Source organism: Triturus cristatus, chromosome 10 (assembly GCF_964204655.1).
Source record: "Triturus cristatus chromosome 10, aTriCri1.1, whole genome shotgun sequence".
NCBI lineage: Eukaryota > Metazoa > Chordata > Amphibia > Caudata > Salamandridae > Triturus > Triturus cristatus.
The window spans coordinates 1,199,478,857-1,199,493,209 of NC_140593.1; the positions used below are offsets into that span (position 1 = coordinate 1,199,478,857).

The window sequence follows — 14,353 nt, forward strand, 5'->3', positions numbered from 1 at the left end:
AGATGATATCTGATCTGAATGATTATACATGGGACAATGTAAGGTACTATTGATTGATTGTGTAACCATGCAGTCGATAGGCCACCCATTGCTGACACGGTCGAAATGACATTGGTAGGGAGTGGGCCTCAGAGTCGGAGGGAGGTGATTGATAATGGGTGGGTATGGGTACATACATACACAATATATATGTTGTGCTTGCAAACTACAGTGAGTCAAGGGAGTATTCTGATATACAACCTTGAATCAAAAGCCTGGAAAAAAAACTGCCCTTATTTCTCTTCCCAGCGATTTTTCCATTTATCATTACATTGCTCTTTTAGCATTATACTATTTTTATTCTATTCTTATCCTTATCTTCACCCTTGGCTTTACTACTCTGGCGCGTTTTATTTTTCTTTTACATTCTGTTCATCCAGTGACAGTCTCCAACTATGCTATGACTGAATACCATCCAGGGATCCATCCATTCAAAGTAAACATGGCTATTGTTCTTCTTAATCTCTCAACAAACCTTTCACTAACAACATACATTTGTAAAAAATTTTTAAACCACCACCCATGCGTCCTTGATTGCCTTTGATTTTGACCCATCAAACCCCCTGGATGATTCCTAAAACCCATACAGTTTCACCGACCAAGCAGGCATCCTTTCTTTCACCCATCCTTCAACCACCCATGCATCCGATTCCTATCAGCCACCTATGCATCCCGGGTTCCCTTCCTTCACCCATGCATCCTTCTCTGCCAGTCATATATTACATGTCACCCGTTCTTCCTCCTTCCATCCTTCTTTCCCTTTTCGTTCAACCCATCCATCAAGGTCGTCTGACTCTTAGTCTTCTTCATAAAACTTTCCCAGCTGAGCTGAAGTCAGATAGAAGAGGCCATTGGTTACTCAACTCCCGCCACTAAGGCTATTGCTAATCCTAAGTAAAGGGTGTCCACTTCAACCATTGCTCACAACAACTAAGTCTCACTCAAAAGTACAGTGTACACCCTTGCAGCGAGTGTATATTGTCAATAAGTAAGGAATATAACTTACCAACGCCCGCCACTGCTGCTGGCACACCCACCCCTGCAGCTGCCGCATCTGCACCCTCCCGGCTGGCGTCGCCTACCCCGCCGCTGGCCCCGGCACTGGTGGTCCTAGAAAAAACATTACACATTTTTTAGATGCCATATACGCCTCCCCCTATTTATTTATTTTCACTAGCAAGATTAAAAATAAAATACATACATACACAGCACTTGTACAAATCGGGTACTAGAGTACAGTAGTAGTAGCATGTCCTATCCTATCAAAAATAATTAAATATCTGGTTGGGCATTTTGTTGGTCGCAATTTTTGAAAAGTCTCTCAAGAAGAGGACAATGCAAAGGGCTGGACTCAGTGGCTAGAGCTATTGGTAAATCTGAGTTTAAAACTTTTTTTAAAGAAAAAGAGTGGCCAACTGGGCATACAATCGGACATGGGGTCTTTGGAGTCTCGAGTCCTCTCTCTTGGTTGGAAAATATAATTGTGCCCTCCTCCTCCTAATACTTCCTTCCAGCCATGGTGTACGGTAATCAGTTGTTTACAATCAAGTGCTGCTGCTAATAATAATAGTACTAGGCCTAGATGATAAAAAGTAAAAATAGCCCACTTTGGGGTGTCCAAAGTGAGCATCATTTTATTTACTGATTGAGCATGCGAAATAAAGTAAAAGAAAGCCTGCTAATCTCAACAAACAAAAACATGCGTAGAATCCCTTAGTTGGGCATGCGATCTGCACAGCAGAGTACTAGTAAATTATCAATGTGTTCTCCGAGTCTTACAGTAGTACCACCACTAGGCAGTCCACAAAATATAATGGCAGAGGGAAAGCTGACTGAAAAAACAGACACTCAATATATTATCTAAGTAGGTAGGTAATGCAGGGATAACAAGAACTTAGAAACAGATAGATCGAAGAAGATTTGGTCAAAAATAGAATTAGGAAACGGAAATAATAGATTGAAAAAATAAAGTGCAGTAAAATTTAGGGAACTATAATTATGAAAATTAACAACACGAGAACTTTCTGGGACCAGCAGCAGAGCCATCTGTAGAGGAGCAATCCTGGCCCTGGGAGGCATCTCCAGCTCCCATCTCAGCAGACCACGTTGTCTTCTTGCCCATGGATGCTGATCAAGTAAGACATAACAAAGAGACACAAATTGATTGGTGTGAAACAAATAATAAATATTTTGTAAATGCTCTAAAAAAGATTTGGGCAGGAAACGAAAATGCAAGAAAATTGACCTATCTAATCTGATCGACTAGTAGTATCACGATCGTGGACCGTCCTATCTAATTTTTTATTAATCCAGTGTTCCATTCCGATTCCATCTGGCGGATCGACACTGCCGGTATATATTAGATGTGCGACGGCGTTGTGGTCATACCATTCCACCCACTGGGGTAGACATTTTGACACTGGGAGCATCAAGACGCCCACTGCAGTTTGGCACCTTGCAATGTTTGTGAGCAGGCACTTCAATTACCAGCATGCCTTGCCACAGCCCACATGGGCGGGACTTGTTAACTTGCAATAAAAACAGGTGCGTGTAATGAAGCCTTGTCCTCCTTTTTGTGCAGCCAGTGAACAAGGGCGGGACTTACGCCCGAAATGCATTTGGCAAGTTAGATGGTTGGTGTGGGCCACGCTGTCACACAACCACCGGCAGCAAGTGTGTGTTAACCCTCTTGAGTGTGGCTTCTCTACTTGGGTAACCTTCTCTGTATATTTACGCGGCTAGTCCGGTCGCTGGGAAGTCCCGCCGCTGCTTCTGGCGGATCGACACTGCTCAGCAACCAGTGCAGTGATTTGAGTGAGAGAGGTCTGAGCTGCCGGTATATATTGGATGTACGATGGCGTTCTGGTCATACCATTCCACCCACTGGGATAGACATTTTGACATTGGGAGCACCAAGATGCCCACTGCGGTTTGGCACCTTGCAATGTTTGTGGGCAGGCACTTCAACTACCAGCATGCCTTGCCACAGCCCACATGGGCGGGACTTGTTAACTTGCAATAAAAACAGGTGTGTGTAATGAAGCCTTGTCCTCCTTTTTGTGCAGCCAGTGAACAAGGGCGGGACTTACACCCGAAATGTGTTTGGCAAGTCAGAGGGCTGGTGTGGGCCACGCTGTCACACCACCACCGGCAGCAAGTGTGTGTTAACTATCTAAAGTGTGGCTTCTCTACTTGGGCATCCTTCTCTGTATATATATTATATTAATTATATATATATATATATATATATATATATATATATATATATATATATATTTTCACTGAAAAAACCATGGGTTTCACACACGTTATAGTTAGGAATTAGCATTTAAAAAACCTTAGAAATTCAATGAAAAAAACAAAGGTTTCACACATGTTATAGTTAGCTGGACATTTCACTCATAAAAAACCAATGAAATTCCCCCGTTATAGTTAGTTCAGCTAACTATAACTCGCGCGCCCGCAATGCACTACTGATGACGTCACATATTACATCACTCATGACATGGTCAGTGACATCACTCATGACATCACTGATGACATCTCAAATGACATCACTGATGACATCATCCAGTGAATGTGTGTTTTTCTGAAAATTAAATATGTTTTATATATGTATATCTCAAGGTCGATGGAAGAATAAATGAGTATATAAGTGTCTAAATTGATGATTTGTTTCTGAAAAATTGATTGTATAACTGACTGATTAAGTGTATCTTTTTGAATACATGGCTTAGTGAGTAATGTTTAAATGTGTAAATACCTGTATCAGTCTCTCACTTTGTATATAAGTGGCTGCATGGGTTGGTGAGTAGCTACATGAGTGTCTATAAAGGTTAATAGTTGGTTTTTTGAGTATCAGTATGAGTGTCTGAGTGTCTTCATGGTGGGGTGGGGGGTATTACGTAGTGCATAGATGCATGAATGAGTGACTCACTGTTTGTATGTGTTGAAGACAGCATGTGTGCAGGACTGTATGGGTGGATGAGTGTGTGCATGGGTGTGTTAGTGAGTGAATGACTGTCTCAATAGTGTCTTCATAAGTAACTACATATGTTTTAAACTAGTATATGTGACTATTGGTGTTTATAAGTGAGTATATGTGAGAGTGAGAGATTGGAAGAGTTCCTGTATGAATAAGTATGTGTTTTTATAAGTGATTGTTAAAAAGACTAAGTATGTGTAAGTTTCTGTAAAAGTAAGTGTGCTGGTGTGTGTATAACTGTATATGCAAGTAAATGGATGTTTGATTCTTTATTAGCATGAGTGACTATGTGTGTCAGTAACTCTATGGATGAGTGGGATTGTGTTACAGGATATTTAGGTGTATGAGTACATATGATGTGTGAGTACATGTATGAGTGACTGTATAGGATTGTTGGTGGATGAGTGGATGTGTATGTGGATCTTAGAATTACTGAATAGGTTGCTGTAACTGTTATTGGTATGTCCATTGTTTTGAAAATTTTAGTCTCTATTTTTGAATGTTTGTATCAAAGGTTATATTAGGGTGAGAGGAGGTCTACCACTCTGTCACAAGGATAATGTCATCAGTGATGTCATTTGAGATGTCATCAGTGATGTCATGAGTGATGTCACTGACCATGTCATGAGTGATGTAATATGTGACGTCATCAGTAGTGCATTGCGGGCGCGCGAGTTATAGTTAGCTGAACTAACTATAACGGGGGAATTTCATTGGTTTTTTACGAGTGAAATGTCCAGCTAACTATAACATGTGTGAAACCTTTGGTTTTTTAATTGAATTTCTAAGGTTTTTTAAATGCTAATTCCTAACTATAACGTGTGTGAAACCCATGGTTTTTTCAGTGAATTTCAAAGGTTTTTTAAATGCTAATTCCTAACTATAACGTGTGTGAAACCCATGGTTTTTTCAGTGAATTTGCAAGGTTTTTTAAATGCAAATTTTTTTTTTTTTCTTCTTTTTTTTTTTTTACATATTTTTATTTTAATTTTCTATCCTTTTTTAAAGACTATGGTTAAATTTTTAAAATTCTACAATATGTTTTTTTTAACATATTTTATAAAATAAACAGGTAAAATTTATTAGCAATACATTTTTTCCTTTTTTTTTTATTTTTTTTTTAGTACGCGTACCGTAAGCTTACGGTAAGCGTACGGTTTACGCATTGTCCGTAATTTATCTACGCTGTTTGCGTATAGTTACGCAATTTGCGTAGCCGCGCGTACTCCGCGTGGGGCGCGTACGCGTGTACGCTACACGCGCACGTTACGCGGAAGTGTCGGGGAGTGACTGTTATGCGCATGCGCGCAAGCGCGTGTCTTTTTTACGCGCATGCGTACTTTTGCCGTAAGCGTACCGTAAGCGTACGGTAGGTCATGTGATCATGAAACACAACTTTTGATTGGTTGAAACTACTTTCAGTTATAGAACTCTCCTACACCACACCCATTCCCCTCATTTCTGCTTGTGATCCCTTAGGAGAAGGAGCTGGGTTGTCTTTGTGATACGATGGCAGAACAGCAGAGCTCTTCTGAGAGTGAGGCTAGCAGCACTACCTTGAGGCAGAGAGCGAGGAAACAAAAGACCTCTTACGTATGGGATTATTTTACTTTTCCAGAAGGCCAGCAAAAGGTAAATGCACCCTTAGTGACTTGCAAGCTGTGTAAGCGTGTACTTTCAAGAGGTAATCCTGACAGGAAGTATTCCTTTGGGAATCACACCATGATGAGACACCTTAAGGATATACACAGAAGGACACATGCTCGACTTACTGAAGGTAACCCTTCAGTAAATCAACCAAGCACATCCACAGCAGCTCAGCCTGGACCATCATCTGCAGGGCCGAGTCCTTCTTCTGCAGGTCAGGTGAGCCCTTCATCTGTGGGGGGAGCATCTCCTTTTCCTGGTCCTCTGGAAATTAACCCTCGGTTTGCGAGGGTTGAAGTACGGTGCGCCACTTGTCACGATCTAATTACTTATAGGGAGACCAGTGTTTCCCTAGTGAACAGTAAAATAGATCAGCACACTTGTCGTACCGTCTAATATTCCCAATCTTTCTTTCCTCTGTCCCTGCATGAACACAACGGCTCTTTTAAGAGCCAACCTTACCTTTCATCTATTTTTTATATATTTTTTTAAAACTTTTTTTATTTTATTTTTTACCGTACGGTACGCGTAATTTTTTTTTTTTTTTTTAAAAACACTAAAAATCAATTATCACATTACAAGGTCCTTGAGAGACTACAATTAAAAACTGCAAATGTGATTGTAGAGAAGTGGAAAAAAGGGACCATGACATTATTGACTTACCATACCCACTCAAAAAAAGATTTATTCATTTAATTTATTTTTAATTGCTTTTAAAATGGTTCTAGTTTTCGAAAATTTTCTATCTCAATCTGAAAAAAAAGAAAAAAGTAATAATATTTAATAAAACATTTAATAATACAGTACACATATTTACATATTTTTCAAAAAATATTTTTGCCTTTTTTTTGCTGTTTTCAGAAAATATTGCATTTCACTATAAATTGTGAAATCAATTGCATTCATCATTTAACAGCAGGCAAAAAAAAATTAACAATCTCAAAGATTGTTTTTAAAAAAGCCCACAATCTCTTTTTCCATAAACATAACTTTAAAGAAATGCATAATATTCTTAAAAAATATCATCTAATATCAATACTTATTTCTTTAAAATACCGTCTGATATTTTTGTTTCAGAAGTATAATCACAATAATATATGTCAAATAACTCCACAATACATCTGGTTCCATTTCCTTTAGGCCAAATAGTAATTTTAAAATTCTTTTTTTGTTTAATTTCTAATGGTAATCCAATAAAAAACAAAAGTTTAAATTGTACAGATGTCACCGATTCTCTGTAACATTTTGGTTTCCGACAGATTAATTAATAATTAAATAAGTCCACAATAGAATTGTTTACTTTTCCGCATGGCCAAATAGTAATTTTAAAAATCTTTTTTGAAAAAATTTCCAATGGCAATCCAATAACATTCCAAAATTTAAATTGTGCAGATGTTACCGATTTTTTCTAAGTTTTTGGTTTTCCAAAGTTTCCTTAAAAAATGGAAAAATTCCACATTACAATTGGTTACCTTTCCATTAGGCCAAATGATAATTTGTTAAATCTTTTTATTTGTAAATTCCAAATGGTAATCCAATAAAATGGTAAAATTGTTTTCTCCAGATGTTGTCAAATCTCTCTAAAATTTAGGTTTCAGGAAGATTAGATAGGAATTTGCTAAATCAAAAGGCAAACGTTGCTTAAAAATCAATTGGGAATCATTACACAGTGTCCAGCCTTTTTCACATTTAAGATAAACTGTGTAATGACCAGAAGTTACAGTAGGTCCATCATGGAAAATTATTGCAACTGTTACAAAAGTTTTTCCTGAAATTGATAATTGCTGTCCTGTAAACTTCTTTATTAAAGTATCCAATTTTGAACCATCAGCTCTACATCGTTGCATCATTAAAATTACATACTGTCTGTATTCCTTTAAAATTAATGTTGAAAACATGTCAGATTTACACTCACCGCATTGCATGCTATGATTAGCATCTTTAACTAATTTAGCAAAAGTGACTGTTTTACTCTCTGGCAATGTTAAATAAATAAACCTTTCAGAATCAACATTAGAGCCACATATATTATAACAGTTTTCACAACTATGTTCCCATTTATAAGAGAGACCAAATAAATTTTCAATGTTAACCCCTTCTTCTTCCAGTACCTGAAGAAAATAAATCAAGAATTCCTGTGCGTCTTGCTGTACATTTTGAGAAAACTGTGTTCGTCCTGAACATACATCTAAAACTTTTCTAATTTCAGTAGCACTTTCTATTTGAGTTTTATCATTACTCAGCTTTTCAAAAAGGAGACTCAGCACAGTACAGAATCTTTTTCCCTGATTTACTATTATCTGCTCTTGCAAACTTTCCAGATAAAATGCAACATTCAGCACTACATTAGCGTAGCAGTTGACACCAGAGCTATTTTCAAAATAACATCCTACAACCTGTTCTTCATTTTCCTTATTCTTTTTGCTTGCAATTACATCACTCCTCTTTTTTTTCCTCCTCTCTACATCTTCATTACAGATATTCTCATTTCTCCTTTTACGAGAAACTACACGTTTCTCCAACACAGGATACTGACCTAAATGAGGAGCATAGCTTCTTCTTAATCTATTATACTCCTTTACACAATTTGTATCAGCACTAACTTTTGAATCATCAAAGTCTATCATGAATAAACCTGATAATGTTTTCACTCGTGACAAAGCAACATATGCCATACCTTCTTTGAACACAGTTGAACCAATGTTCACAAATGCACAATCTACAGTCAATCCTTGAGACTTGTGAATAGTTACAGCATATGCTAGAGAAAACGGAAACTGCTTCCTACGTACATATAAGTCTTTCACAAGCATGAAACGAACTGTACAACGACAAATATCTTTAACTTCTTCTATCTGATCAAATTTTATTTTTAAACATTCAATTCCATCTTTTTTCTGATAATTAATAAAACCCACAACTCTTCCCATAGCTCCATTAACTAAACCTTTTTCAACATCCAAATTTCTCCTTAAAAATACTCTACAGTTCATGCAAACATATAGATTTTTTTCTAATCCAGCTGTTTTGGAAATCTTCTTCTCTAGTGAATCCAATTTATTTTTCAGTGTGCCTGTTAATGTGACAGTAATTCTTCCATCCTCAATTTTGTCCACTGCTTCCAATTTCCTGATATCTTCCTTTTCCAATTTCAAAAGCTCCTCATTGAATATTGAGCATTCACGTAGAGTTGGCATTAAGCAGATGACACTTTTGTTTTCTGCAATGTTCTTGTATATCTTCTCTGCAACTATTTCTTCCTTTGGAAATAAATTATGTAGCAGCCGAGTCTGTAATGCTTTTTTGCCAGCTTCTGTGAGTAGTCCAATCCTGATATCTTTCAGAATACTTCCATATTCTTCATCGTTTGCTTGCCTCATATTAGTTGTAAGTTCCTTGTACTCAAAGAAGGACCAAATATTTGTATTACCGATGCTTCCCAATGACTTCTTCGTGTCTTCATGTGTCACAGTATTAAACACTGGTTGTCCTTTAACTGGAGTAAGTTGCAAAAGATCTCCAAAAACTATGACGTGTTTTCCTCCAAATAACACGTCATAGTCTGATTTCAGAATTTGCTGCATTCTTAAATGCACAAAGGCAAGCATTAAGTTCGATACCATGCTCACCTCATCAATAATGAGAACTTGCATCTTCTTCAATACTCTTGAAACTTCCAAGCATGCTTCTCCAGTTAGCTTGTTGTATTGTATTTTGTTCTCATGCTCCACTGGTAACATTAGCAAACGATGTAAAGTGATTCCTTTTATGTTATATGCTGCTAACCCAGTTGGAGCAGTAACCACACAAGACAAAGTAGAATCCGTTTTTTGCTGTAGGTAGCTTCTGATGACTTTTATTAGGAAACTTTTTCCAGTTCCAGCTTGTCCGCTTACATACATCCTGATTGGATGAAATGATGTGCATGAGCACTCTTTTTTTTCATGTAGAAATCCGTGATCAATTTTGTTTCTGATCTCTTCATAAATTTGTTGCTGCTCTTCGTTCAGTTGTCTTTCCAAATTTTGTAAGTCTATAAATTCTCCTTGAGCTTGATTCATAGCCGTTTCCACTTCATTCATGGCTATTGATGCTTCATTTTCAACGATTGGTTGTCCTAGGGGATCTTGACTGAGTGTTCCTGAACTTTGGCTGTCCTGAGAACTGTCTCTAGCTATTTCTGCTGCAATTGTAGTTTCCTGTTCAATTTCTTCATTTAACATTTGCAGATAAGTTGTGAATGTATTGCATTGTATGCTGTCTTTGCAAGCATTAAAAGAATCTTCATAGCTTTGAAATTCTCCCAGTACTTCATCCTCTGTACGCCATGGTTTAAACAGCTGTAAAAGAGCCAAGTAGTAAAATTCCTTTTTGTCAGTAGTGTCGCAACTCAGCTTCCGGTGATTTATCAAACTTCCTTTTGTTTGCTTCACCAAACATCCTTCCTCACCAATGACTTTATATTTTCCATTGTTGATGTCTTCTGCGGCTTTCCGTGAATAAATGTAGTTCTGCAGCACTTCATAGAGACACATGTTCTCCAGATGATGACTTCTCTTTGGGTAATATGTATCCAACATGTTTGATTTCAAAATATCTGTACTTTCTGGGTCATTCTCGGCCAAATATTCAATTTCTCCAACAGATTTCAGTACCCGATTTCTCATTGCTGCAAGGCCTAAACTTGCCCAAATTATTCTTCTTGATTTCGAGTAGAGACTTGCAGAAGATAACCTATCTGAACATTCGTAGGATCCAATTTCTCGATGCGATAACATCTTCAAACTGAAACTGTACAGCTTCTTACTGACAGTTTTCTCGTGAGAAATCTCTTCCCACATTTCCTTCAATTCTGTTTTTTCTGATTTCGTAATGTAAGACGTTACATATCGAGCAACAGCAATGGAATTGTCAGCTACATACTGTATATCCATGTTAGCGTTCCACATGGATAAAATCACTGGGTTGTAGTCATTTATATTTTTTGATTCTTCTTTTCTTTTAAGGTTGTAGGTATTCTTAGGTGATTTTCTTGTGATAGTATGTCTCACAGATGACATAAAACTGTTAACTCTTCCATTTGAAAGAACAGGTCTAGGAAATCCAAATCGACATTTAGTGTAGTATTTATCTTTACTCTTGTATTTCCGTCGACAGTATTTTCCACACCGATGACTTTGGAAACATAAAACTTGCTCCTTTAACTTTTTCTCTTCTGTGCTTTTTGGTATAGCACATGTTGCATATTCTTCAATGTAAGATAACACTGCTTCATCAGTATCTGTTCCAAACTTTGGGGCATCCTTGATCCACAACAGCATATGAATATGAGGAGCACCTCTTGCCTGGTACTCTTTTCTCCAAAAGAAATCCACTACTTCTCCTAGAGGTGGATTTTTTTTATTGCAGATGAAGGACATCATAGCCTCAAATCTATGATTGAAATATCTGCAAACATTAACCGGATCCAATGAGCACAGTTCTCCTGCTGTCTTGTATTCGATGTTTTTAATGTTTGAATTTGCCTCTCGTAGAAAATCCAGTAAATCATCCCAAGCGTACTCGGCACAGCTTAGGGTAAGGAACCATGTTGGAGTTCCTAAATTCCGTAACATGCATTTTAATTCACCATGGCGTCGGTACCAATATTCATTTGTCCCACGCTGACAAGCCATCAGATTGATCAGTTGTGTTTCCAAATGATCATCTCGGTGCTGCACTTTCTCCATAAAATCCTTAGCAGACACATTTTGTAAATGTACTCCACTTTTTAAAATGTGATTTACTGCATAAGACAGTGCAGACAAGTCGCTTTCAAATAAAAGATGGAACAAATAAGGAATACTTTGTCGAAATCTGGGATCTTCAGCATATAGTCTTGTAGTCCGATACTCAGAAGCTGGAATCTGTTCCGGACGTTCATCGTATCGTCCTCCTTTTCCTTTAGGAAACAGCTGGGGAAAACATCAAGCTTCCAAGCTCTCCACCCATACACTCACGGGAGTTCCTTTTGCTTTCTTCATCTGAAATAGATCAATATTGTCTCCCATAACTTCTTTTGAATGAAGAGGATGTATGCTAAAATGTTCATAAATTTCTTCTTCCTTTGACTTGTCCACTTTTTCAATTTGTCCAGTTGGTGTTTCTGTGTCTTCTTGTAAATCTTCTTCTTCTTCTTCTTCTTCTATATAAATTGATTCATACCATTTGTTATTCCTTTTCAAATACAAATTTGCTCTTTGTACTTTCCGTACATCTACCAGCTCCTGCCAAATCTTCTTATTCTTTGTAGGTACACCATTAACCAGAATAATTAATGGTTCAGTTTCCAAAGTATCCGCATCAATAGTTTCCATATTTTTTTTCAAATCCAAGGGCAAATACACCACTCTACCTTTTAAACCTCTCAGTAAATCTGAAGGAGGTAATTTACCAGTTTTGGGCTCCATACGTACTATGGTCTGGAACGGATGAACACATTGAATGAGTATAGACTCATATGTATTTAATTCAGAAAGTTCAGCAGGAATAGCATCCAATTCTAAATTATTATGTACAGCTCTGGTCGGCATTCTATTTTCCTCTAACTTGTTGTAACAGTATTTACAAATACGCTGAACTTCACCCAATTCAAAACAATTTTCAAGAAATATATAGGTGGCAAAATCCTTCCACTTATAATTATCTTCATTTTCACTCTTTCTGTAGAGATCAACATACCTGGTTTGTTTTCTATAATGAGTTCTGCGGCAACAAATACAAGTAATATTTGGTCTTTCATTAGAGATTATTGCAAATTTAGTTATGTGATCATTAAGGGCCTCATGTAGGTAAATAAATTTTACCGGTTCTTAAATACCGAGCCGTACCGAATCGGTAAATTAGAATCGGTAAGTTATATGTAGGTAAAAATTCGGTAACAGTTACCGATTCGGTAACATTCGGTAATCACGAATCGGAATTCACCGAATCGGAAAATACCGAGGTGGTATTTACCGAATCGGAAAATACCGAGGTGGTATTTACCGAATCGGAAAATACCGAATCGGTATGTACGGATTCGGTAAATAAAATCACATGACTTGACGAAACAGCTAATCCTGTGCAACGACAGCCCACCCAACCAGGAAGTGCCCACACCCAGGCAGGTGTACATAATTAGCCGAAGTGGCCACACCCAGGCAGGTGTACATAATTAGCCGACCCTGGAGAGGCTTGGAGTGCAGAGGAGAGGCAGGGAGCCGTTGCATGTGCGAGCGGGTAAACGAACAGCATGTCCAGCCAGAGAACACAGAAAGACGGAGGGGAAAGGAGGAGGAAGCTGAAATTTAGCCCCAAGGAACTCCAGGTGCTGGTGGAGGAGGTGGTGAAGCAGCACCAGAAGCTGTTTGGAAGGCAATCCCTGCAAGTGCCTGAGGCGGAAAAGCGCAACATATGGCTGGCCATCCAGGCGCAGGTCAATGCTGTGGGAGTGACCCACAGGGACATTGAGGTCCTCAAAAAGCGCTGGTATGACCTGAGGATTGTAACCAAGAGGAAGATGGGCGACATCCAGAAGGAGGCCAGCCAGACCGGAGGTGGAACCAACAGGGCACCTGCCCTCACCGAACTGGAGGAGCTGGTGGCGGCCACAATCGAGCAAGAGAGCGTCGTGGGTCTTGGGGACGCCGACAGCTCTGCCAGAGCCGCAACACACCAAGGTAAGACGAAAGCACAGCAATGTAGCCCCCCCTACCCCTATCCCACATCCCCCATTGTGAAACGAGAATCACACTGCAGTCCACACGTGTCAGTGCAGACAGGCAATGCATTCCGGGAGATGTAGTCAGGGCAACACTAACCATGACGTAAATGTTACAGGGCAACAAGGCATGTCACGCACTCGAGGCACAAGGAGACAGAGGACATATTGGAATGTGAAATGATTGATTGTGACGCTTGCAATGCAGCCCTTCGGGGACACTGAGCCAATGTTGTATTTCTGTCCACAGATGTGACATCATGCAGGACAGGGCATGCTGCAGGAGAGACGGCACACCGGCCACAAATATCACCTCTAGCCAGCACAAGTTCAGACCAGGGAGCAGGCCCACTGGCAGCCGCACCACCAACACAGCCAGCCTCGCCGCACCCAGAGCCAGCATCACCTCACCGAGAGCCAGCATCACCTCACCGAGAGCCAGCATCACCACAACCAGAGCCAGCATCGCCACTCATGTTCGAATCACCGGCCACATCTCCGCTTGCAGGTGTGAGAATGAGGAGGCGTCCAGCAGCCAGGCTACGAGCCTTAGACACCTCGTCAGACGACAGCATGGGCCCAGAAGACCGCACCGGGCCCCAGGAAGGGAGCCATGCCACTGTGCCCCACACCTCACAGGCAGCACAGACGGGAGCAAGAGGGCGCCGCAGGTCGCGTGTCCAGAGTCCACCAGCACCCACTGACGGCCATGGTGTCTTCTTGGGGCTCGAGGGCCAAATGTTGAAACAACAGCGCCTGCAATCAAAGGCAGTCATGTCAGTCCAGAGGCACATGCGGGTGATGAAGACAACATTAGTCAACATGGACAATAACATTAGCGGCATGGCTGCGGGCATTCGGGATATGTCCCAGTCAATCCAGCAGTTGTGCAGCAAATTAGATGCTGACATCGAAGCACGGCGCCGGGAACGCCAGAGAAG

At 39.5% G+C, this 14,353-nt stretch overlaps 1 long non-coding RNA gene across 1 annotated transcript in view; it reads right to left on the bottom strand.

The window, feature by feature from the left end:
* LOC146797041 (uncharacterized) overlaps positions 1-14,353 on the bottom strand; it is a 108,806-nt gene that overhangs the window by 11,807 nt on the left and 82,646 nt on the right. The window contains exon 2 of the long non-coding RNA XR_014969677.1: positions 1,046-1,149. This is a non-coding gene — a long non-coding RNA (uncharacterized LOC146797041). The remainder of the gene's footprint in view (positions 1-1,045; positions 1,150-14,353) is intronic.